Below are 27,481 nucleotides of genomic sequence, written 5' to 3'. Positions count from 1 at the left end.
GGTGGTTGAGGTGTCTGTGCTGGGAAGGTGGGCAAGAACAGAGGTCTCCAGAAACTGCCGGGCTTCTACATAGTCCAAGCAGCACATTAGTCAATGTCACGGAGAACGTACTAATTTGTAGTACAGCTGTTTCCCTCTATGATGTGTTGAAACCCTCGATCAGAAAAATTGGGCTGGACCAGCTCGTGTCTCCAGCTAATAATAATAATGCGCCATTCACAAGGTAACCAGCACTGAACTGCGGGGCCTCCCATGGCAGCAGCGGCCTTTATGAAGTAGCAGTAAACCTCAGCTGCTCTAATTTGTAAACTAGGCGAAAGGAAAAAGCCACGGAGAGTGTGTGTGTGTGTGTGTGTGTGTGTGGCATTGGATACGGTGGTGGCTGCAGTGGTGGGCAGGGCAGGGAAGGAGGGGAGGAGGGGTAGCAGGGCAAGAAACACCATATGTTCCTGATTGACGATGATTGAATCAAGTGCAGTAGCGGAGAGAAAGTGTTTTCCAGCCAGTGAGAAATTTGTGTTCGCTGAGGCATTTGACAGAGGGACCGGGAGATCTCACTGGAGTTTAAACAGGCAGGACAAATCGATTAGTGATGACCCATTACTCCAAAGAGTGTGTGGAAAGGCTCATACATTTTCGACTGCACTTACTGCTCTCCTGGAAAATGCTCTTGACACGGAAATACATAAATCTCACCGTGCATGACTTTGTCTCAACTTTTGTATTCTCAAAGAAGAGTCATTTTTATATTGTGTCATAAAAATATGGCTAAAAAAAAACAGCTTCTGGGATGCCTTTTGAGCAGGCAACAAAATTTGATCCTCTCCCTGAAGTGAAGGCCACAGAAAGAGACATTTGGCTTTAAAAAAAAAAAAAAAACTCAACCTTGAAGTTCCCCAAAAATGCTGGCCTGTGACATGATGGCCTCTAGTGGTACACTGCCGATTGACACAGACAGCTCAATCATTTCCTTATAGGCGTGTGCTGCCAGGTCCAGCTGGCTTTGACATTAACACCAGGCTCTGACTGACAGAGGCCCTGGCCTTGGGCTGGGCTCCCGGGGCCTCCACAGTACATTCAGCTCTCCTTTTAGCCTGTTGATTTACTGTCCCCGGTGGCCGCTCGTTGATCCATTTCCCCTCTCAGTTTGCTCACAGGGCACCCCAAAAACCGTCCTCCTGCAATATATTTGCTTTATGATTTCCTGAGGAGCCAATGAAGAAAAACAAGGCCCCCGCTCACTGCACCTGTTCCAGTTAATGTGCAGCGGGCCCGGTCGGCCTCCTCTGGTCTCAGCGACTGGGGAAAAAAAGCATGAGGGGCTGCGGTGTCACAAACTCCATGTGGATCTTCCATTTCCCCCGACCGGCCCAATCGGGACCGAGCAGCGTGAGGAACAGAAGGTTGGGGGGGGGGTGGGTAGATGGTGTATTATATGTGTGTCAGTTTAACACACGCAGGTCAAATGGGGCCCACGTAGAGTCTTGCTGCGTGTGCATTATTAACATGTGTGTGGGTGTTTATGTAGCTCAGCACCCAACATGGAGCTGACATTAATAAGGGGACGTGATGGGAACTTGCTTACATCATTTCGGACGACATGCAGATGTGACTGAATGGAAAGTCTTAGCCATCATCCATTCGCACGCTGATGTGACCGGTTTGGTATTTACATTCTTCCAAAATCAATAAAAAAAATTCCAAAAAAAAAAAAAAGCAAAACAATAAAATCACCAGATTTATTTGCTGGCAAGTAAGCGCTATCATAAAATCCCCCTCTGTCTCTGCGATCCAACTTACAATGACAAGTTACATGGTGATGTGTTTTGGAGTTACAGGAGTAGCGTGAACCTGGGTAGCGGGTGAGGACAGCAGGGTGAAGCCCAAGGCCTGCTGGGTAACATTCACGATTCGGGGGGCAGAGGGGGGGAAACATGTCTGTTTTACAGCAGTCAGCAGCCGCCGCGCATGTTTCCTAAAGTGTTTGCGAATGTTTGCGCTATTTCATTTGACCCGGGTCGCTGTCAGAAGTCATAGATGGATAAATACCGTCATTAGTCAAATGTGATATACGTAATACAGCAGGTAGAGTTTTTTTTTTATTATTCATTATATCAACTTCTTAAGTAGAAGACCATGCAGGCCTGAATCCCATGGCCTGAATATGGGATCCATTTAGTTCTCAGTCTGATATTTCCATTGATAAAAACGGTCCGTTGTATATTTTTCCAAGACAGAAAAGAGTGAATGATATTGTCAGTAAATTGCCAGAAATCCAAACTCATAATTCAGACGAGTTCCCCCTTTTTTTTTTTTTTTTATTGTTGAAGGTCAGTTCTCTGAGGCTCATGTCTGGGTAATTGCATTTTGCAGAGTGGGAACAGCCCTCACTTCCTTCGCAGTAAGCCTCTGAACATGGTAGATATCACCAATAGCCCTTCTGAAAGCTGTCAGCTACCTCCCTGGCCCAGTTCTTCCTGTTTCCTTGGAAGTGGCCCAGTGGCTTTTAGGTCAAGAAGAGAGGTGAACAGAATTATGAGAGGAAGCATGCATGTGGCAGCGTCTGCTTTTCTCAGTCGTGTGTGTTTAAGTAGTAACCTGACAAAGTAAATGTATTCCTGGGTTTCCTTTTTTTTTTTTTCCATCTTAACTCAAGTTGTCTTCCTGATGGCAGATGCATTGGAGCTCACCCTTGCGTGTAGCTGGTGAGTGTGTGTGAGTCCTCGTGCTTTTTCCTTATGTTGTTTTTTCCCCCCCTTCTTTTTTTCTCCGGGCTTAAACAGTGTGTTAACCACCAGATCCCATCGCTATCAATCTTAATGGTGGTGGGTCAATGTAAACGCGCACATGTGTAGGCTCTTTCTGCAAGCCACAGTTTAAGAATAATTCCCCCCCACCAAAAAAGAGAGGAGGGAAAATATTCTGGCCCCATTAACAAAATAGGTGCTCAGAAAACACCCCAGCCGGCCCAGAGTGATAGCTACTTCCTCAGCTTTTCCACTTCATTGATGGTTATGTGAGTTAAAACAACGAGCTTAATGGAGACTCCGGGCCCTCGGGGGACTAATCATAGCCACGTGACTTCCTCCGGGGCTTCCATGAAAATAACTCCATTACAATGGCCTGTGATATTAATATCGGCTTTGGGAAAGTCAGGCCCGGGATCCACAGGGAGGGCTCAGTATGAGCAAACAAAGAGGAATGCACGGCATTCGGCAGAGCGAGGGAGCAACAGAGAAAAGAAGAAACGGAGCAAAAAGACGAAGAGAAAGAAAACCGTGGGCCGCTCGCGATGAGTGATGGCGTACTGCACAGTCATGGTGTTCACTTTTTCCTTCACTGAGCTTTTTCTGTGAGTGAATTTCTCTGTGCTGAAAATGAACGGTACACAAAACGTGGACGTTCCTGTCTCGCACATCGCCGGCGCAGACAGATAATGACTTCCTTACAACTGCTCCAAATTTAAACGTCCTCTGTAACAATGCGTCCAAATATAGACAGGTGGCCTGAGTACTTTTACTCAATACTTAAGTACCTGTTGCAGATGGAAACGTTATACTTTGATTCTTTTTCTTTACTGCCTTCCAAAGGGAATATACGTTTTACTCTCCACCACCTGACAGCTGCAGACTTTGTATTGTAAAATAAGCTCACAAATATGATACATACATATTTTAAATTGTACTGTATGCAGCCGTGCATGAAGTAAAACTTGACCTGGAGTGGATTTCTGAGAGTTGATACAATATTGATTTTTAAGTTGTTGTTTTTTTAAATCTTAAAATGATATGTCAATAAATAATACTAACATGTAAATATGAAGTAAAAATATAACATTTATATGCCAATAGGGATTTTTTTCCTCCCAGAAAACTCTGAGCATGACACTGAGCTTGATACTTACTGTAAGTTGAAAAATACACTTGTCATTGCTCTCTGGTGGACAAATCAATAGTGACACTTTCTTCTCTATAGTATATTCACCCAGTAAGTTGATCAGTATAAAGTTAGACTGGATCAGAGCCAGCACTGGAATATGTTCTTTTTTCCCTATTGCACAATAACATATCAGTCATAACAATTAGTACTTGACAATTTAATTTCAATTCAATTTCATTCAATTTTATTAGATGTTGGCTGGCCAAGAATGCAATAAGAAAAGCAAGCAAGAAACACATTGCATAAATTATATCATCATATTGATTATGATGAAGCCACAAGCATGCCGTCAGATGTTTGAATAGTGATTATTTGAGTGAGTAGAAATTGTAGAGCAAAAGACAGGTCATTTTTCCTGCCTAGATAAAAACCAAAACTATCATGGAAATATCATAAGTGGAAAAAAACACAATTTTTGTTGGAAAATTATGTTTCGTGATCATTTAAAAAGTAATTATATTTATATCCACTCACCTTTAAATTAGCTTTTGATATATAATTTTGTGTCTTTATACTGTTTTATTGTTTTTAACTGTATCTTACTTTGATTTTGCTCTATTTTTTTTAAGTGTAAAGTGTCTTTGAGCATCCGTAAAAACGCTTACGTATCATTGATTAATTCATTCAGTCGATGCTCCTCTGATTTCCCAGTATACATGTAAAGCAGTTATGGGTGGGTATGCGTGTCTCAGTTTCAGGAGACGGTATGTATATGTGTCGTAAGTGCGAAACAGGAAGTGCTTCAAAGACGCGTCAGACGGTCCCTGCAGATGATTCTTCGGCCAGTCCTTCGTTTTTTACCATCCTCTCCACCTCCCCGTAAACCTGCCATGCTGTCATTCTCTTGTCTGTACAGGCAGTAACTCACCACCAGCTGCATTCAGAACAATTAAATCTCAGATCGCAGCGAGGACAAGTCGCCCACCTCAGAGTTCAGTACCTGCTGAAGACTCCCAGGCCTCCTCTGCTTCCTCCCATTCATGCAGACACGTGCGTTCGCTCTCCCCGACCTAACGGGACACATCTTACAGAGCAGCTGAACTCTTGTATAAGTCGTCACTGGATCATATAAGCTAGACACCTTTTCTCCAGTTCCTCCTGTTGTGGGAGATTTATTGAATGAAATAACAGTGGCTTCGCTTTTACCCCTGCTTTTATGAATACCGTACATATATATATTGTTTTAACAGGGCTTTTGAATTCCTCCTACACTCCCGTTAGGGGTCACGGCGCGGCCTTCAGCTCTTTGAGGATTTAACATGATAAAAGAATTCAGACATTATCATAAACTATTTGTCCTGGACAGACTTCTGCATTTTCTGCTGAAGTGTGGAAATGATACGGGCGGAGAAATACTGAGGGGCATGTAAAGTGTAAATTTTAAAAGGCTTTTGCTCATACCATGCATTTTGTGACAAACGGAGTAGAATTAAAATGGGTGAGCAAGAAGAGGAATGATAAATGCAGATGAGCTAAGACAATTATTTGATAAATGGCAGTCAAGAGAAAATGAATCAGTGGATGTATTTTTCTTACAAGTGTAGATTTGCTGCTTTTCTCTGTTTGATATCCTTTCATGTTTTTTATTCTCTTGTTAAAAGGTTCTCATGTACATTCAGAAATATTTCTTTCTATTTTTGATGTTAAATAGATGAAATGAGTTATTGAATATTTAAAGTAGTCCTCACATTCATCACTGACAGGGATGGTTATTTGTAGCCGTATAACGCAACCATGTCGAACCAGGACAGGAGCTTTTTGTTGGATGACAAACTGAGATAAATGAGAGACACGACTTCTCATTTTAAGGCTGTTTCCCTCATCTTATTGTAATTTGCAGATCTACTGCAAACCTCCTGAGTCAGATCATTTTATCATTTAGTTTTGAACAGTCAGTGGGCTACAGTAATCCAGACACCACTGTGGTTCCAGGAAGTGGTTTATCATTCATATTCAGCATATGAAGATTTCAGAAAAGCTGGTTCTCACCAACGAAACGGTTAGTCAGAGACGAAACAGCTTTCCCACTGTGATACAGACAATTGTGGATTATCTAGAATTAGAAAAAAAAATAGTTTGCACTCTAAAAGAGTTATTACAATTAAGAGTAATTAATAAAATTACAGTGAATGGGGAATACATTTACAGGATGATTTAGTAATTTCCAGCTGCGCACTTCCACCACAAGTAGTGATATGGCTTTCACATCTTTCAAGTGAAATATTAGATGGCAGTAGCCAAGCCAAAGAAAAGGTCCTTCTCCAGGGTCCAAATAATTATAAGAGTGCCATAACAGATCAAACATTATTTCCTTGACCTTGTCTCCAGCTTGAGGAACAGCTCAGACTTTTTGGCTGAAAGCTCACGCAGCAAAAATCTCTCTGTCTGCAGGAGCTCTCGCTACATGGACCTGACGTTTACACAGGATTAGAGATTCATTCACCATTAAGTAAATGACCCTCTGCTGGCCAGGAGCAACACTCCTCTGGCTGTTTGGATTCTGTGGTACAGAATTCACACAGGGATCAGTAAAGAGCATGAATCAGCTGTGTTGGCAAAGCCAGATTTAACAGTTGCCAAAAAGAATCCTTTCATATGTGCGTTAGTGTCTCCCACCTGAGAAAATGTCTTTTTCCACCAACAAACCTGACCATCATATCTGACTTTGAAGCGTTTGAAGCCGACGGACATTTAGGATGTAGGATATTACACATTTCATAAAAACGCAGCTGCACAGATGGGGGATGCGTATCACAACTGAGAAAACACCGACTGTTGTCCCACGTCCATTTTAATCGAAACCTAAGGAAGTTAATTCAAGTAGATGAAAACCAATCATAACATACTGTACAGTTATATTTTTAGGACATGATGCAACACGGGTCGTTGCTTTAAAGCGATAACAATGACACTTTCAAGTTAGAAAAATTAAACAAAAAATCGAACACACAAACTCAAAAGTTCAGCAATAAAACAAATGGCCGAGCTTTGCTGGGAGCACAGCCGTAGGTCCTTTGTTTTTTCGTTGAGTCACTTGCCTCAGGCTTTCCTGTCAGGTGTGACCTCCTCAACTCCTTTGGACGTAATGACTTAATTTCAGGAAATTCAGTCGCTTACAAATCCAAAACTTCAAATTGTCGAGCCTCTCCTTCTCAGAGAGGCTTTTAGCGTGAGAGCGGAAAATGAGCTAGTTACCCTATAATTCACACTGGCGAACCCCAACGAGCAGCTGAATTCTCAGCCGCTTGGCCTAAAGGCCTCTCCGACCGCAGAATGAAGTATAAAACATAACCTGGTCAACTGCTTACAGCTGGATTAAACATCCACATTACAGTAGTAGTACACAGAGACCTAAACCTATAACCCTTCTCACCACTCCAGGATTCACACCAAACTAATTGTCCCAGCAAATGATGATGGTCTTATACAACCCAACAGCTGTTGGCAATTTAGAGAGCAGTCAGGCAGGATACACTGTACATTTAGAAAGAAGAGTAAAATCCAAGAGATTTCCATTATTAGTGTACAATGCAGTCCTTGTTGGGGGTTTTCCATGCTCCAGATCCATTTTCTTTTTTCGCTCTGACACCCACTGGTTTCTGTTCATGTCAGAACTATATGAAAATCATCTTAAAAAATTCAACTTTCACCAAAGCGCTGCTGGAAACTTGATATCTGTGACTCGAGAGTCTGCACCAGAACAATAATAGTAGAGCTGCAACTGTTGACAGCTTTCATTATTGATTTATTCTTGAATCTTTAATATGTGAAAATACATAAAAAATACTCATTCCAGGGTACATGGTGACCAATCTATAATTGAAAACCCCATAATGTTTAGTTTACAAGCCAAAGAAAAGAAGGAAATCTTTAGATTTGAGAAGATGGAATAAGACGTTCTGCATTTTTGCCTGATAAATTGAATATATAATCAATTAGGTTTCACAAATATTTAAAATTGGCATTGTTTTCTGTGTATTTGCTGGCAGTTTTCTTCTTCGCTGCCTCGTTGCTATATTGTTTGTCTCTTTACTGCCACCAGCTGTCAGTCAGCAGGAAAACGGCAGCTGGATTGTGAACACACATGGACACAATATTCAAAATATTGCTCTGCAGAATTACTGGTTGTCAAAAACCTCACAACAGAGTACCATTTCTTGGCCACTAACTAACTGATTAATTGACTATGGTTTCAGCTCTACAGCAGCGATTTCCTAAGCTACAGCATCTTGTTGAAAAGCCAAACACCGAACACAAGCATCAAGCAAAGTTTGTGAAAAGGATAATGTGAACGCCATACATGAACACCCATGCGCCTTCAGCTGCAATATCACTTATGCATAATGTAATTTTGCTAAAGAAAACAAAACTGACACAGTGTTCACAGTGAGAGATTTTTTATGTCAAACACAATCGCAGCCTCTGAAACGACGTTTTCCTCATTGTGTTTTGGAAAATAGCTGCCAGTAATGTTGTATATCTGAATGTGTTTAATTCAAGTGTATATGCGTGTGATTTGTGGTAACGTGCAAAAAAAAAAAACCCCACTGCCATTATCTGTTAAAAAACATCGCTTGACATCTATAAACGTAATCCCAGAGCCATTATAAAGCCGTGCAGTGTATACAGTGTCACGATGTTCTGTTTTGCATATGGCTTCCACAACTCCATCGTCACTTCAGCCACCTGTCAGCTGAGCACCATCAGCATCTGAACTTGGCTCGCAAATAACCCCCCGGTTCACTGGGGGATATGACAGATGCGTGCTTTAATGTTGATGCTGATGCATAGTTTTCATGCAGAGTTGTGCATATTCAGTGTTCAATACTGACAGTAAAACAGTCACAGAGCCCAGTGGTGTTATGGTGAGTGATTTAGCACGGAGCTGAGGCTGAGGCTCGCTCTATTTCTTCCTCTTTTTTTTTTTTTTTTTGAAATGAGAGCTTTTCTTTTGTGCCACCCTTTAGAGTTGGGGTTTAATTGTCAGGAAGGGGATAGATTTATTTCCCCATAAATTACACAGGTTTTCTGTGGAAGGACCCAGAGCATAATGTAATCTACACATGTGCACACATGTGCATTGTGAGGGTGTGGATGATGTCGCTGCTCCGTTTCTCTTCTCTCCATTCAGCTGAGCTAAGATATGATTTTAAAGTTTGAACTGTTTCACATACAATCACTTTCGTTTGGATGCAAAAACTAAACAAAAAACCTAAAATCTTCATCCTTCATCAAAATGATCTATTACAAAGTAAAACTTTAAGTACCGTAATCCAAAGCAAACTTAGCACTTTATCATGTCTAGATGTTGACAAGGAATTCATCTTATCAAGTGAGTCATTCTCTCCCGTTCGGAAAGATGCATTTATCCCTCAATGTTTTCAGGGCTCCATTCAAAATCTGCGCAAAATTTATAACATTTCCCAGTAATTACAGCAAAGAGAGCAAAGGCTTGATTGATGCTCCATATGAAACTGAATTGCGGAAGTTTTGCCAAGGTTTTTGGAATATCCTCTCCTCCTTTTTTTTCTGCACATTGGTTTTCCTCCCTGACCTTACAGAGTCGCCACTTGGCATCATGAGGGAGCTTCTGCAGGGAGCCATAACTGCCGCTAAAGGCCTTTAAATCCTCGATTTGATGGCTTGAGGATTCGGTAGGAGGATTTGAAAGGGATGAAGAGAAGAAAATTGCACATCCTTAAGAAAACAAAGAGCATTTCCTTCCCTGTGTCAGGATGAAAAAGGTAAAAGGGGGGAAAAAAATAGGACTACATACTAATTCATCATTGGCTTTTACTGCTCCTTGATGGTCCATAACTCATCCTGACCATGATTCCCTTTTCCCCTTCATACTGTCGGATTCACAATCCACTACGCCATGTTTTAATGACCTTATTATAGGCTATTCTACGCTGTCCAATAAAAGGTTTTACACTTTGAACTGTGATCCATGGTATGACTAACATATTTTATAATATCTCATGAATTACACAGTAATGGAATAATGGAGAAAAGAGCCCAAAAGTTGTTGAAATGGAGAGAATGAGGAAATCACAGTCAGCCTGAAATGACTCGACTTCATCCTGAAATCCCAAAAATGATGACTCTGGTCTTCTCAATTGCTCTGTTCATTTTCTTATATTAACCCCGTGGATAGAGGGTTTTATCAAAGTTTTAATAGCAACTCAATGTAGCTGACAGACATGACATATGAGTTCATGCTGTAACCTGTCTCGAGGCAACATTTAAGCACCACTGCCATATGGCAACTCGATTTTGGAAGCGCTGCTTCAGTGGATTCCTGAAAGCTGTCTGGTACTGTCATTGCTCATCGTACAGACAACAGGAGAGTGTATCTTCCCCAACCTCTATTCCTCATGGACAGTATGGAATTGACTGAATGGACAGGCAGAGTAGCAGATTAGATAAATAGATGACAGATGCATAAATGCACACATACATTATATTCATACTCTGCCTACAGGCTTCAATATTTATATTTTAAAACCTCAGCAAAAGGTTGACTCATAAATCAAAATCTGAAACAATGGTAGCATTTACAGCCACTTTCGTAGAGATGAACTTCACTGGCAGTATCCTTTGGAAACTGGAGCCATAAATTTTATTACTATTAAATGTTTCTAAAGGGAGTTGACAAATAGTTGAATGGAGTTGACTTTCCCCTCCTGCTCTTGGCACGGCTGCAGGGAGGAAAATTCCCTGTCTTGAACAGAAAAAAAATTGCACTCACATTAGTGCTGCCAATCCATTCATCTTGATGCTGTTTGAGTGTAATTTAAGCCTTTTTAAAACGCCTGCTGAAAATACAATGTGCTTAAGGGCAGTTGCGAGCATTTTATGAGCACAATAAAATTGTCACTGCATATGGATTAGATGGATTTTGATATACGGGCATGACGGTTTTCATGGGTGTTTACAGCTGAGTGTTAATATGACTGCTGCTGAAGGAGTAACTGTAGGCTGAAATTATTCAGATTTAGCCCTCGATGGCATTAATCATAATCTCTGATTAAGAAAACAGCAATACCCCCTGAACATATATTATACATACATATAAATGAAGTCAAACATTCCTGCTTAAAATCCAGATGTAGATCTTAAAGTAAACTGAGTATTAAGTTTACATATACAAGCTGGCCATTCACTGAACCCACTCCACAAATAGGGAGGGTCTAATCATAGTTAAGCAACTGTACCAAGGCGAAGCAGGCCTGCCTACACATGTTGAACTGTTGAAGTAAGAGTTATTCTCATTAATAGTGTTTTCATGGTGGCCCGTTTCCAGACTCGAGAACACTTAAGAAAAAGTGTGAGGAGTGGATTACACTGTGTGATGGTCTGCTCTACGTATAACCTAACCTACAAACTTAACATTTCCATCTGACCAACTTAACGCAACCATGCAAGACATTAAAGCAACTCAAAAGTGAAGGACAACACACTGACACTTTCTTCCCAAGCTCATACAGGTTAAGTTACAAAAACAACACTCAGGACCAACACATTCATTGTGTGAGAGCCAAGATACCATTCTGTCAGAGTTTATAGAAACATTGGCATGTTCTGCTCTTTGCTGAATTTTGGAAACATTAGGCCAAACTTGTAATTAAAGAAATCCAAGACCCAAGTCTCAAAAGCCTAACTGAAATAGCTATTGTTTTAGAAACAAAACAAAAACATAAATGGTGTTTTTCAGTTAGATTTGTCATCTTTATATCAAGTCTTTGCATTAATTATATCATTAAGATGCTACCAGCCACTCAATTAACAACTGTGGTAAATGTTGACTTTTTCCTTGTTACATGTAATAATAATAATGACACATTTTATTTACAAGTACCTTTCTCGACACTTAAAGCAGAAGTAAGCGATCCGGTCGTTTTGGCTAATGCTGCGTTCCAGGCAGGCTTTTGAAACCGTAAATTACAGCTTCAAGTCATGACTTACGACTTTGTAGCGTTCCAGGCAACCCACTCGTGTTTTTCCGACCTGTTTTACCTGTGAAAGTGCACTATAACGGCCACTCGTAACTTCCGACCCGTGAACTCGTACCAGATCGAACTGGTATGACTTCACAGGTCGGAAAAACACGAGTTACGGGTTGCCTTGAACGCACCATAACGTCTTGTCAGCCGATGGAGTTAGCAGCCCCCGCCCTCGTCATGGATCTATTGGTCCTCGTCCCTACGTCACCACATTCACGTGCATCCCTTGGCTGCACACAAAGCCCTTCATGCCGTTCTCTCTCCTCATTGGATAAAACTTGAAGGATACGAGAAAAAGTTTTTTCCTCGGCTCAGAGCAGAGCAGAGTGACTGAGAGACCCGTGTTTCGGTCCAAACACTCTATGTAAGTGATTGCTGTCGGAAGATATAACTATTTAAGACTTATATTAACACAAAAATATCGCTTACTTCTGCTTTAAGGTCACCTTACGGAAACAATTAAAAAAGACAATGTCAAACACTTAAACAGTAAAACAAAACAAATCTGTAATAAGAGAATCTAATAAACAGTAAAAGCAGAACTGAAGTAAAACTAATCAGAAATCTGCAGCAGCAAAGGTCAACAATGACAATTTAGAGGGAGTATGCAGAGGAATGTCTACAGTAGCATTAGCTTTAGCTTAAATTTGGGATGTTTAAGATCCTTATACAGGTTTTTTTTTTTTAACTTTTAAGTGACTATTAGATATTGGTTGTTTGTTAGCCAGAGCTGACAGATATCTGTCCAAATGTGGTGTGTTATTAAAAAAAAAAAAGCTGTCTATAAGTTTTTCTAACCTCTAACCCATAAACAGTAGTTTACCCACAAGTCTAAAGGAAATATTACAAGATCGCTGTCCAACTTTATTGATTTACTCACCAACAGCTCTTCCCAGATGTGGAAAGCAATGACAGCCTTGACTCTTCAACACATCTTTTCTTCTCCTGAAGTTAGCATGCTAACCACCTAGCCCTGGCTACAGTGACCGACTTTGGCCTCCAATCTGCCCCAATGACGTAGCACTGCTCAGTGTTATAATCCGTCTTGTAAACACGACGACCGAAGCCTTTAAAAACAAATAATTCAACGCTGACTGTTGCATATTAATCTCTTAACAGTAATTCTTCATGTTTCCAACACTCTGTTTTATTTCAAAATGGTCCAAAGTGTCCTTATTTATGCTTTAATGATCTTTCCCATTCACTTGATTATTTGTCGTCCATTGCCAGGGTCACAACAGCTCCCGTAGCACAGTTCATCTCTTGTCAAACTAAATCCAGTTGCCATTTTCACAAAAAAAAAAAGCAGTGCAGCTGACTACAGCCTTTTATCATCTTGTCTATCTGCTGGCGGGTCAAGCCGCTGTCAGTGGAAAAGTTACAACAGTTGTATCTATCAGTGCCAAAAGCGAGAGGTCCAATTTACATCATGTTTAAACTCAGATTTCAAGAAAAATGTTTTAAAAATGTATTAATCATTTATGCTATATGTAACATTTTTTCATTCTGATAACTGATATAAAATAACATCCAGCGGCCGGAAAGAAATCCAGGTGTGTAACAGGTGAATTGGGGTGGGGACGTCGTACATCTGTATCGGCCTCAGTCGTCAGGAAACTGTTATGTCTGTAGTGCTTTTGTGTAAACAAATGCTCCGCTTGTTTGACAAAATGCATAATTACTTGCGAGGTCACTGAAAGGACACGCGCTCATAATTCATACAGACCAAAACATCAAGAATCTGGGAATAGCCTCAACATCGTCCTGCCGTCAGCCCTGTACTCATCTAACCACAAGATGATTTTGTGGAGACAGACTTTTCCTACCATCGCTTTGGGTCAGCGTGATTTACGCACATGTTTACTGATGTCTTTCAGATGGTTCCTCTCGCTGGTTATTGTCTTCTACTATTAGTTCCCAGATGAATCACGAGTGGACAAATTGGGGGACGTCTCTGTGGATCTGCGATATTTATTGAGGTTACGCATCACTGTGGACCTCTCCATTGGCTTCCCAATGTGACGGAGGGAAAAACAGATGGTCCGTGGTCATGGCATGTTTGGACATTGAAACACTTGGGTTTCATGGTGCTTTTTATGCCTTTCTGAACATTTGGTTTACATCTTGTTCAGAGATCATGGCAGGCTTTCCTTTTGTTCTTCAGGATGTTAAATATATATTTTCATAAAGTTGTTTTGAAGTTTTGTAAGATTTCAGGGTCGCTCCTGTTCTGCGAGCCCTCTGAATCATGATCCTTGACCCCCTGCAAAACCACTGATATATAACATCCTCCTGAAGATATACGACTTAATACCTTGCACCAGCACTGCATACTGTCAATTGTTGAGTAGAAATTCCTCATACCAAAGCAATTCACTATTTCTGAGTTTATACTGCAGTTTTTTTTAATTCCCCATTCTATTACCCAGCTGGTAATACTCCAGGATGTTTATTTTAATAGGGCAAAAATAAATGAACCGCAATGATTAAAGCAGATATGTAAATATTGTGTCGTGCAATTCATGGAGCAGGGAGCCCCACTGATTACCTTTAAGTAAAGAATAATGAACTCAGCTTAAAGTTAAAATGACAATGAAACTATTCTATTGATGCATCTGTGCACAGGTCTGTTTTGCAGCAGAGACTCTGCTGTTAGTTTTACTTTTTTCATGGGTCTGAGTATCACTGTAGTGGCAAAAGTTTAGCGAGCAAATAAACTGGCATGCTGCAGAAATATTTCATACTGTTTGCATCAAATTAAAATGAGCCTCATATGGGCAACAACTCAGGAAGTATACAGTTTAGAAGTCATACACGTGTAAGCAACTTGTTGAAAATTGCCTGTTAGATAAATAAAACTTGGCCTGAAACAGTTTATTTCTTGACTGTTATCTATTTATTACACTGTCAGTTGGACTCTAAGTAGATGACTCCATAAACCACTCAGTGATGTTGTGGATACCATCCACACACTACTACACCATGCAGTATTCATCTTACCATGACAAGCACTTGAAGCGCAGCAGATGGTGGATGTTTTATCCGCTTAACAGACACACCCTGATAGTGATTACTAACCTACAACAAGACTGTCTTAGAAACACAATAACAGAGCTGGAAAGAAACTTAAATACTCCAGGGACCTGTTAAAAGCATGGCATGTAATATTTTTTCTGACATACTTTTTTTTCTTCTTCTAGATATGAATAATATCTTAATTCCGTTGCTTGTTTCTCTCCTGCAACAAGAGTACAAGATTGGAGCAGTTTAAAGTGAAAACAAATGGGCAAAGGAGGAGAAAAAAAAGAGGAAAAACTTGAACGTCTTTAAATGCTGATACTGGAGCTTGGTTCAAATCTTGAAAACATATGGAAAAGCCCCCCTTTTGAAGCGCACTGGGAGCAGTTTAGGCGGCTGCAGAACTTCTTATTGTTTACCTTTCAACCCCCAACCTCCTTCCTCCAAATAAAAAGGTAAAATGTTAAACCTTACAGGGGTGCACATCGGCTCAGTTCATTATACCCAGCTAAGTGAAGACTTCCTAATTCACCCACCACCCCTCAAAACCCCCCCTGAGTATCTCCTATGTGGTTTTAAACAACCCCAGTTACTTGCTCCCAATTAAATGCTGCAAATTGGCCTGAAAACCCAGATACTGCTGTCGCCGGACAGGGTTATCTAAAAACCAGCCAGTGATCTATAACATATAAGGCAAGTTTTTAATCAAAATGATATATGTTTTCAAAAGTGAGCAAGTATTATTTCATCGTTATAGCTTCCTTCTCTGGCTAAATTTAAACCAAACGCCCCTGCCATTATATTGTGTGGCTGGGAGATGACCCTCTGGAGAGAAACATTACGGGTGAGAGGCCTGGATGTATTTATCTTTCAGTTTTTCACCTGTCTTCAGATACCGTTTCCTTTTTAAGTTGAGCAGTAGGGATTTACTGGGCTGCTTCCTTCCGGGACCCAGTGGAATACAACATTAAACTGCAGGGAGGAGAGAAAACCCGTAGTGCACTAAAATAAAGTTATGTCAAAACCATTCTGCTCTTCCTGTAGTCTTTCCTCAACCTTGCAAGTATCCTCCAAGGGCCTGAGAACATTACAAGCCATTCAGTTTATATGAATGGGCACTAACAGACTTTTTCGCCATTTTGATATGTCTAAATTTTGCAGGCATATCCTGTGGTCCATCAGGCACAGCCTTAGTTTCAATTTACTGTCTCCCGGTGGGCCCCTGTCTTCCCATTTCATGTGGAAATTGTATAGAGTTTTTATCCCTGTGCGCTTTCAGCCGCTTCAAAGCTGGGGATCGTTGTTTTTCACCAGGGAGATGTACAAGCTAGCATTTTAATGTTTGGAGAGGATTGGCAAATCATTTCACAAATAGCAAGGAGGAGACTTGGACGTGGACGTCCCAACACCGTCTGTCCGTCATTTACTTCTCCTTCTTCAGCCAGAGCGGTCAAAGAATAAATAAATGATATATCACCATTTAGCTGTAATTGAACAGAAGTCTGCAAAAGTCTTTGAAAGAGGAAGTAAAGCACCTGTACTTTTATTGTGGCAGGCTTGCCTTATACCACTCTATAAAGTTTGGACACTACCAGGGGAATCATTTCTGATGATCTTTAGAACAGCAGTGCGCCTTACTTCACACAAATTGGGCCCGAAACAGATTTGTATCTGGAAGAAATGTTTGAAAGTGATGTCAGTGAAAAGAATTCACTTGATAGGGCAATTAGGTACACTTATTTTATTTCATATAACCTCTCTGCAGTGGCTCTTTAATGAAAATCGTTCTCAGTTTACTGCGTTAACCATAACAAATGTGTTAACCACTCGGTCGTCCTGAGTGGCATGTACTGTAGTAGTGAACATTCGCAGATTTCTCAAAGCAGACGTAGAATAATTCAGTGGCAGAGAGAGTTCAGTGCAATCGTATCCCATTGTGAATAGCCTTTTCCTCTGGTCTAACAGCTGAACAAGACAAACGCGACATAAAAATACCTCTCTCATGATGCTCTACGTCATTAAATAGAGTTGCAGGAAGGAAACGTGTCTCATCCAACCCAGATCAGTCCCCATGTCTGGTCTGGAAACGCATACGTCTGTAACAAAGACCAACAAAACCCAGGAGTGAAATCCAAACCTTTAATTAACAGCAGTGAGTACACAAATGGTCCGTTTAGGAGGAAAAAAAATCAAAAGTGAGCACTAGTACAGTCATACTATGAACTACTACAGTATAAGGATCTGAATGTGAAAGTAAAAGCAAGAAATAACTTGAAACACAACACCGTGTGTGTGCTGTGGTCAAACTATTCAGAGGGCCACTGTGATCTCTGTTTACCAGCCAGAATTAGCAAGTCAATATAAACATTATGCACCCTGAGGACTTCACTACCCACAAGTCATGTCACAATTTTGTCTGAGTCAGTATCTTTTTATCCTTTTTTGTGGGAATTTCATTTTTCTCCTCACTGACTCATCAGCAACTGTTTCTGGGAAACGTTTTTTATTTTCCTCTTACATTTTAATTATTCACTTCCTGAATGCTCAGGTTACAGTATTTCCCACCAACAATACCACAATAAGTTTTGACCCTATAAAACAAAAACACTGAGGATATGATGCATCCGTCCTGTAAGATTGGTGTGGTTTTCCTCTGAAATAGTTGTCTGCAATAAAGTCATGAACAAAATTATGTTTGACATGTTTTCATGCTTAGAAGCTGATATTTCAGTCAGATGGTCCGTTGTCGCTCAGAGTTAACCTCTTAACAGATTCACTTGTTTCAGCAGCTCATAAAAGAAAGCATGTAGCACATGTAGAGAGTAATGGCATGACAGCGTCTCTGTTACATCTGGCTTTTATCTCTTAATAACAACACGTCCTGCCACCTAAACAACCAAATAGCAGATATGACCCAAAGAAGTGTCCATTGCATCTTTATACCTCCAAGACGGCAACAGCCAGAGTCAGGGGCCGTGTTGTTTTCAGGTTGTCCATTGTTAATTTTGGCTATAATTCAAGAACTCAATTCAAACGTTCACCTGTGCTTAGATTTTGTTGGTCAAAGGCCAAGGTGACCGGTGTCCGAGTGCATTACATCAAACACAAGAGATGGAGGCCTACAATCACATGGTGATAATTCTTAACACCAAACACCGAACCGAACGTACCAAACATACCAAAAGGACGTAACAACACTGTTATCATCATGGCTATAATTATAGACATGGTTAAGTCATGTCTATATCAAAAGTGAGCATGGATGAAAACTGTTTCAAACAAACATCGTTCTCCACTTTCAACTTTCAATTTGAAAAAAAAAAGCTTGATAAAAGATGTTTAAAGCAGTCAAATTTTACATTTGTTGTGATGTGATTGGACTATACTGTAGATGCGGTGACAAACCTTAGGTCCAAGACTTTTGGGCGAGCGTCCAGGATGTGCTGGGTTGTAGTAATTATATCTGCTACAGCTGCCACTTCATCATAGATCTTAAGGACAAATAGATTCCGGGAAGTGGCCGGCCACTGTGGCCGTTCTGCTGAGTGACAGTTGTGTTGCCAGTGGCGCAGAGGACGTCTATTTGGAGACTGTCTTCAAAACAAGATAAAATGCTTGTACAGAATACGTGAAGCCAAAGTACTCACGGCCAAAAGCAGTGAAAAGTAGTTATTTGGTCCAACGGGAGAAGCAGTTAGATAGAAATACCTCAAACTGAGTGGCTGTTTCATAAAGTTTTAGACAAATTGTAATGTTGGTGATAAGTATGGCCTTATCGTGTCCACGATGGCTTAACAGCACCGACCTACAAGCTACCAAAGATCTACAGAATTAGTCCAACAGCTTTTAGAGATGACCTCACATCATCATCACATCATTACATACCATCCATGCTTCCCCTCTGCACATCCATGTCAGATCCTTTTCAGCAATTAGCCTTGAACTAGGAAAGACGATCAGCTCTGGTTTCCCATTGCTGCGTCCCTCGTCATCTTGGACTACTTTGAATCTTTCCCCCTGCGTCCTAATTAAGACCTTAATGCTGCCTCCCACGGGGATCCGGATGCCCCGCTCCCACCCAGCCCATTCCTTTCGGGCAGCCATCAAAACTGTTACGATAATAGTCAGCTTTGCACAGGTGCAAATTGCTAACATTTAGTCTACATTCGCTCTCAATCACGGCTCATCATCAAAGCTCAGCTCTCCCTGGTTTAACCATTTGCTCGCAAGTGTCAAATTTGCTTGGATGTTATTTGAAAGTCACACTTGTTTGCGCAAATTTGTTATGTGGGTGCGTCAATCCATTGAAAACTCTAAGCGCCGGCCTCGTGCTGTGCTCTAAGACCACCTTCTTTACTCAAAGCAAAAAAAAAAAACTGAGCACAGTTGTCATCACGAACATCAACACTTTGACATGACGATAATTTATTCAGACCAGGTACGGCAATAAAGTCACATACTTATTCCATTAAACCTCTCCTTGACCTTCTAACTATTATTTTGGACTGGTGCCACATAATGTGTATAAGCTACCCAGAGCAATTACAAAGACCTGGGATTGAAAGAGAGCTGTCATTAGGATGTGCTTTCACATACCAGCCTGCAGAGTCTGGCTGCGGGCCAGGCTGGCAAATGGGAGCAGCTCCAGGGAAGGAGAGCCGGGGGCCGGGGGCCCAGGCCGGGGGCCGTGGGGGATAATTAGACAGTTTTATCCCAGCTTGTTGATGTAAATGTGGCCGGCTTAGCCCCCTACACCCTTGCTCCGTGGTAATGATCATGTCTAACAGGTGGCAGGCAAACAGACGGGGGCATGAAATGGATACCTCGCTTCCTGGCCGCGTCTCCTTTTTTTTGTTTTGTTTTGTTTTCCAGTCCAATCGGAGCCGCGCTCTCCCTCCATTGTGGTCGCGTTCAGGATTGTTGATGCAGGGGAGTGTTGGATATTTGTCACCATCTCATCACATTCTAGCTAATCTCAACGTCCCCGGGGAGCCTCGTAGCGAGGGCCAGCCGCGCAGAGGGTAAAGGAAAACACATCAGTGTGTTTAACTCAAGTGGGTTTTAGAGTCTGATGCAAAAGAAAGTTGACACTCCTCTTAAATAGAGACACACTGTTGGTGAAAATGTTTACATTTTTTCTTCCTCGTGTAGTCTTTGGAACAGCCTGCTCATGTACTCCACTTTGTGACTGACATGTGCATGAGAACACTTTTATCTAATAGGGAAAACATGTTTATGGAGGCATGGAAACACATTTCTTCTACTCCTTTCCTCCCCATTTCGGCTTCATTCACGATCTCCAAGATGTATTTTGGAGTTACAAGCCTCTGGATTGAGTCATCTCTGACATCAGGGGCTCTGCACATCCAAATCTCCTGTATCCTGTGTGGGGTGGTAGGAGGAGGGGAGGGGAGGGGTGGGGGAGCCTGTGCTGTTGAGGTATGCATGTGAAGAGGCTTTGGAGACCACTCAACTCCAGGCTCCTGATTCACTGTCATATAATGGATCATTTGGGGCAAAAAGAAGCAGAAAAAATGATGCATGTATTGAAATTTACTACCTTCCCAGAAATGTGCGGAACAGATCCGGGCCAGTGGACAATGCTCATTTTCTCCAACAAATGCCTTTTTAATTCGCGCAGCCTGTCGAGCATAGAAGTGTGATTATCTAGATTTCTGTGTGGATCGTCTGATCTGCTGATGGTCTGTCCTGTGACCACGGAGAACCTATACAGTAGTAAAACATCCAGAAGGCTCCCGCTGCCCCGGCCCTTTGGTTTCGCGGTCGCTTGTGTCCAGCTGATTGCGGAGGCAGAGCTCCAGATTTAGGAGCCTGATCCTCTCTGGCCCGAGCTGCAGCGCTGGATTTTGTTATAATTTTCACCTAGCGAGTTGTTTTTAAAAGCTTACCCCAACCTTAACCCTAATCTTACTCTCATCAGAGGCTTAAAGCGTAACCCTCGCCTTTAAATAGAGTTGAAAAAACAAGTTTTATGATTGCAAATTTTCAAACGATATAGCTTTTTCTTTTTTTTTTTCCTTCTGTGTGGTTTGGCGCTGCAAAGTGAAAACCGATTTAGGGTGTTTTGTGGGGGAGTCGGGCTTTCACTGGGTTTGTCTGAAGTGACGTCCTCGGACCTTCGGGTCACTCCGCCTGTTGGTGGTGAGGATTTGGTATTTTTGTAACAATTACCATGTGCTCAAATCTTAAGAATTGAGTTGATATATGGACGCATGCAGGAACACGGGGCAAAAGCAGCCAGAGGGGGGAGCGTGGACGGGACAGCGGGACAACAGGCCGAAGACATCATCAGCTCCGAACTGGCAACGACTCTAGCTCCATAATCCAACACTCTATATTTGTTTGATTGCCCGCCACAGCTGACAACAGGTCATCCACCTCTTTTAAAACGACAAGCGTTGTGACGGAGCCTCCTCATTAATAGCCCTGCAACTTCGCACAGTATTTTTAGTGTCGTGCTGCACAACGTTTTCCACAACATTTCCTCGCACCTCGTTGCTTCTCCAAAAAAAGAATCTGTTTCTCCTCCTCTCCCTCTCCCTCTCTCCTGTTCTGAGGGGATCTTGGCTCATTTTGTCGGTGGCGGAGCTGGTTCAGGTCACGTGAAGCTCCATTGCACTGCACATTGAGCATCCAACATTTGTGTTTTGAAGCATTGAGCTCAAGTGGTGCAAACAAACCCCGGGATCGCGTCGAGGATTTTTTTTTGTATGAAATGAAATGAAGCAAATAACTAGTTGTTTATATTATTTTTTTCAGACACATGAGATGTTCGTTCAGAACTACTCCATGAAAAGTTGTTTTTTTTTTTCATTTGACTTTCCTGGATGTTACTTTTGAGCATATTTTAGTTTGATTTTCTATTATACATTTCTGCTCTCTACTATAAAATCTATAAAATCAAGTTGTAATGAATGAGAATTAACACAATTTTTATGAATTTGTTTCAAAATTAACATTTTGACTTATGGTGACAGGTGACCTCAGTTTGCTATGGTCATGTTATTACAGGAATTTGTGTTTTTTTAAAGGTTGACAGCTTCATCATTACTTGTATATTTCCATCTGTGAATACACAGTGTGTGTAAATGCAGAGACCAACAAATTCATTTACTGATCGGTAAAAGTAAGCCATGTGTTTGAGAACGTTCAACAAACACCTGCCCCATATTGACATCTGTAACATATTACATCTGTAATATATGGTAATTGGAAGTTCAAATTATAAATGAAGAGTGACAGCTGCTGTGTGTCCTGGGCTTTGTCCACGTGTGTTATAGAGAGACGGAGACGAGGCGAGGGCAGCTGCAGGAGGAAAATACTGAGTTGGAAAATGCATTTATGCTCATTGTCTTGAGTCGGTGTGCTCACATATTATATTTTCCTTTTTTATTTTGCAGTAGGAGTTGTTGTTTTATAGAAAACTGCGCAAAATAAACTTCTTCTGGAGTTTTAAATCCAGCAGTGTGTGAATGTGTGTGTGTGTGTGTGTGTGTGTGTGGGAGAGAGTTCACTAACAGCTAATTTGCACTGGAAGCCAATAAAATCCACCAAATTTGAATGTGAGGTGTAAATGTCTTTTCACACTTGTTTGACAGAAATGTTAAGTCATTCGTACTTCATCATGTAAATACTAACCTGCAGTTAATACAGCTGTTGATGATGTGTCAACCCCCCCACAGAGCTGACCTCTTGTGAGAGAGCTGAATACATATTTTCCTACAATCCCGCTAGTGTCCCGAAACCTCTCGTGCGTGCGTGCGCTCCATCCCCTCCGTGTGTGTGTGTGTGTTTGTTTCTTTTTTCGTCTCTCGTCTGCGTTCGCGATCGAAATATCTCCAACTCAGAGGTGACAAATATCGTCCCCCTGTCAGGCAACAAAACTTTTTTCAAAGGTCTAAATTTGTCTCTTTGTCTTTGTGTCTGAATCCTGTCCAAAAGCTCTGACGTCTTCAGCCTCCAAAGAATATTGCCCTGTCATTGTCTGAGGCTGCTGGCAAGACGTTTATTTTTAGCAGAGACACGCAAACTCCTACACACACACATGTACATACGCATCCTTATTATTAACCATTAACCATCTGCTGTCCTGAACCACGGCTTTCAACATTTTATTGACTGTCTTTTATCCCAACGACCTTGAAGCAACTTTCATAACTGAACTTTCTACTAGTTAGTTTAATTGTAATACTTCTTTAAGTCACTAATTTAGAAGGCATCTCTCTTTCCATATTTTACATCACTGTATTTCTACATCTCTGTGTTTTAGTCGGACAAAGTTGGACAAAACAATGTGAAGAGACAACATTTTGCCTCTTGTATCTTCAATCTTAAATGTTCTGGTCCAAAATGAAAACAATTGGTTAATGATGGAAATAATATTTTTATTAAACAATAAGGCAAATCATTTCTAGCTGCAGCCCTATTTTGGTGTTTAGAAGGAGAATAACAAGCCTATATTTCAATTTTAACTAAATTGTAGAAATCTTCTCAGTCTGCTCAGTTGATCGCCTGGTTCCCTGTTTGGAGTTGAATTTTTTTTTTAATGCAATGAAATGTGGAATTGATAAGCATCCAATTTATCAATAACCATAGAATACAAGAGCTTAATGCAAGAAATGCAGTATATACTTTTTTCTTCAGAATTGCAGCAGCAGGACAGTGTTGTTGTGTTTTTTATTTTGCTTTTACATTCCTCGATCCAAGGTTGAGAAATTTAGCTCTAATCTTAATTATCTAAACGCGAACCAGAATGACCTCACTTTGCAAAACGTCCTCCCTCTAAATTTATATTCTAAAACTCATCTGGTTCCTACGTCGATGTCCACCTCCCGAATATTGGAGCTGATAAGGTGTCAAGGCCCCGTGGATGCAGCTGCTGAAGTGCCGTCCTCAGTGATACCTCGCCTCATTTCAAAAACTGTGATGTGCGGTTTGACTCACGTGTTGCTTAAAATACAGCACATTAGCGTGTCTGCAGTGGGAAAGGTCCTTGCGGAGAGGCTCTATTATTACAGCCGTTATTATACTTCATCAGAATCCAAAGGCCAAACTGGAGATGTTGTTTCATCCACTCAGGGCGAGAGAATCACCAAGCCTTTGGCCAAAAGGAGGTTAACAAAGACAGGAAGATTAAATAATACATCCATCACATTCTGAGAGGCCGGGGGCCAAGTTCATGTCAAATCCATAACAAGCAAAGTATCCTCGGCCCAGCTCATTTCCCCACACACACGTCACACTCTGCTGGAAATCTGCGTAGAGGATGTATTGATCTTACTGGTGCTTCCTTTCTCACAAGCTCACAAACAGAGCCGCCGTATCACAGGCAGCGCCGCAAAACAACCCCCTCCGCCTCCCAGCCCCATAAAACAAAATAATAAACTTGCCGCTTGCCAAAATAATCCAAGTACCTTTGTTTGTGTGTGTGTGTGTGTGTGTGTGTGTGCGTGTGTGTGTGTGTGCACCTTTTGTCTGCGTGCAGCCTGTGCTAATGCACTGTTATTTGCTTCCTTTCACTTCAGTAGATGAAAATAGCCTGTGGGGTGTATGTGCAGTACGTGTTATCAGAGGTGAGACGACGGGCGATCGGACATTTTACCTGCTTTTATTAGTCGGTCGCAATCATGTGATCCTCTCTCTAGGCAGAGAAGTTTTATAGTTTTGTCCAAATACTAAAGTATCAATAAAGATCCAAATGGCACAAATTACAGGAAGGTTAGGCCTATATAACAGTGCTGTCCAATAATCACACTCTTTTATTCCATTATTATTATATTGTTTCCACCAGTTGGTCCAATTCTTCACTTGCATCTAGCTGTTATTGTCATTAGTGATCCATCTTATTTTGTTATTTTCTCAGTTGTTGTTGTTGTATGTTTGATCTGTCAAATATCAGGAAACTTTTGAAACATATTGAACAGTTTCTTTAAAATTCAAGGTGACGCCATATTGTTTTTTGTCAGATCAACAAAAACCCCAATGTTTTATGATAAATAAAAGTTGCTGGTTATAGCAAGACTAATGTTTGAGAAATGACAGTTCATTGATCAGAGTAGCTGCTGATTAATAGTAGTCAGTAGGTTAATCGATTAAGACTAATCTCTGCAGCTCTAAAAAGTTCAACATTATCTCTTCTTTAACTGTAAATATCTTGTTACTTCTTAAATCTTCATATATTATCATCATTAGTGAGATACATTTACTGTTCCAGTTATTGATTAGTCTGTATGAACTATTTATAGATCCAGTTTGCTCATGACATTACTGCCCCACAGCCCTTTGTCCATAATGACTATAATGATGATCTTATAGAAAAAGGACAACACCCATTATAAACAATACAGTTTATATCAATAGGAAACCTTCAAAATACTTGGAAATGCTTGAGTAAACTCCACAGTTTTGCTCCATCATCACGTATGTGGCTCCTTGGAAGCCGTCAGACTTCCTGTGGTGATTATGATTGTTCCTGGGAGGACAGCGTGTTGTTTACAGCTCTTGATTATTACCTTGTTTGTCCGGCCTCCAGCTGCCAGCACTGATCTCCAGATCCCTATCAGAGCTTTATTAATGTAGTGTATAGGATCATCAACAATGAGGCGCAGGAAGTGAGGCACTGTGTCCGAGCAGAGTGCATTAAGGCGGCGGTCCATTCCTGAAAACACTGATTTCTAAGATTTAACCTCATTTAGGGAGAAGCTTTTACTCAACAGGTTCAACTGAATATGATGCAGCCTATCGTCACACCTTCGTTATGTTTTATCATCATCATCATCATCATTAACATCATCATTATTATGACAAACAATACACACAAAGTCACCAAGGCATCAAATTATTGTTTTTAATTCCTCAACTAATGTGGGTTAATGAACATTAAGATAAACTGACTCCTAGTGGCTGTGAAGAGTCACTGCAGCCGTCAACAGTTCATGTGTTAACACTGAACAGTGTCATGTGCTGGTGGTATAATGATGTGTAATGTGTGAAGGAGGTTAACCACACAAGGACTGGTTACACCTCCCATACTAATGTTAATGAATCTTCATAAAAGTTGTTTTTATTTGTTTTTGTTTTGTTTCACATGTTTAATATTTGGAGGAAATATAATGTCTCATAAGTACAGTTTACAATTTACACTTTGTCCTTCTACCCCACTATATTTTAGAGTTGAATGTGATACTTTAAGTATATTTTTTTTTACCATTTTTGCCTTTAATTGATAGTTTTAGTGGAGACAGGAAATGGGGAGGCAGAGTGAGGGGGAATGTCATGCAGCAAAGGTCTATAACCTATAGGACGCCTGATCTACCAACTGAGCTAAACAACGCCCCAAATGTGATACTTTTTACATGATAAATTAATTTTACACATAAAATTCTGATATAAAACCCTATCTATACATAAAATAATACATATATTATAATTAGACCAACTTTAAAAATGATATGAAGTTTGTACTAAACAAATAATCATCAACACGAAAGGCGTCTCTCTGCTTATACAGTAGGTTTTACTTGTGACAGAGTATTTTTACACTGTGATACTTTCACCTCAGTTAAAGACACAAACGTGATCCACCGCTGCTCATTTAATCCACCTACTGTAAACATAATTACACTCCTTCTTCTTCTTTATTCTTCATGGAAACGACCGACTGTGGTTTTAATGAGACACCAGCGACACAAATGAAACAGTTTTTATGTTCGACATCATATTTCTGATACGTTATGAAGAAAAATGTCAGGACCTCTGCGTGAGCATTTTCTCAAAAAAGAAAAAAAAAAAAAAAACAGTCAGAAATGTAAAAACACTCTTGATTACAATTGCAGAGAGCTCCTGAAACATGACTCCAGCAGCAGCCGAGAGGGAAAGGGAGATTTAAAGGGTGAGTAAAAGTGTGTGCTGACTGGGTGACTTTTCGCTCTCACCCTCTTTCTCTCTTTCTCTCTCTTTCTTTCTCTCTCTCTCTCTCTTTCTCTCAGTGACACCTGACTGCAGCGCTGGCTGGTGCCTTTTAAACTCTTCTGCAGATAAAAAAAAATACTTTTCATTTCAGGTGTTGAGTGAAATTCACATCCCCCGGGCACTCGAACATTTAGCCCGAGCATGCCAGAAATACATGAGGAGTCACCGAGGAATTTAAGAATTACTCTTTTTCTGCATTCCTGACAACAGAGGAGCGTATTTCAATGCAGATGCAAATCCATTTGTTTGCCAGCAGTTATCGTTATGACAGCTCGACAGCGGCCAGCTTCGGCTCTGACTCAACCTTTCCACCTCTTTTCTCTCTAAACTCGTCCAAATGTGCTGGTAGCCATGGCCAAGGCGAAGCCCCCCAGCGCTGCAGAAGGTCAAGGCAGCTGTGTGTGGCCCTCTGTCCTTGCTGAGCCTACCAACTGGTTAATTAGCCTGCCACATGGGGCAGGAGGAGGAGGGCAGGCAGGCAGGGGATTATGGGAAGAGAGGGCTGGGAATTTTGCTATTGGTTGCAG

The 27,481-nt window shown here is 41.0% G+C and overlaps 1 long non-coding RNA gene across 1 annotated transcript in view; it reads left to right on the top strand.

Annotated features, from left to right (window-relative positions):
• The window catches only part of LOC146961503 (uncharacterized), a 61,476-nt gene that overhangs the window by 7,554 nt on the left and 26,441 nt on the right, over window positions 1-27,481 (top strand). The window contains exon 2 of the long non-coding RNA XR_015035178.1: window positions 26,819-26,874. This is a non-coding gene — a long non-coding RNA (uncharacterized LOC146961503). The remainder of the gene's footprint in view (window positions 1-26,818; window positions 26,875-27,481) is intronic.

This window comes from Trachurus japonicus, chromosome 24 (assembly GCF_045865225.1).
Source record: "Trachurus japonicus isolate A0001 chromosome 24, Traja_1.0".
Lineage (NCBI taxonomy): Eukaryota > Metazoa > Chordata > Actinopteri > Carangiformes > Carangidae > Trachurus > Trachurus japonicus.
This window is presented reverse-complemented; position numbering and strand designations above follow the sequence as displayed.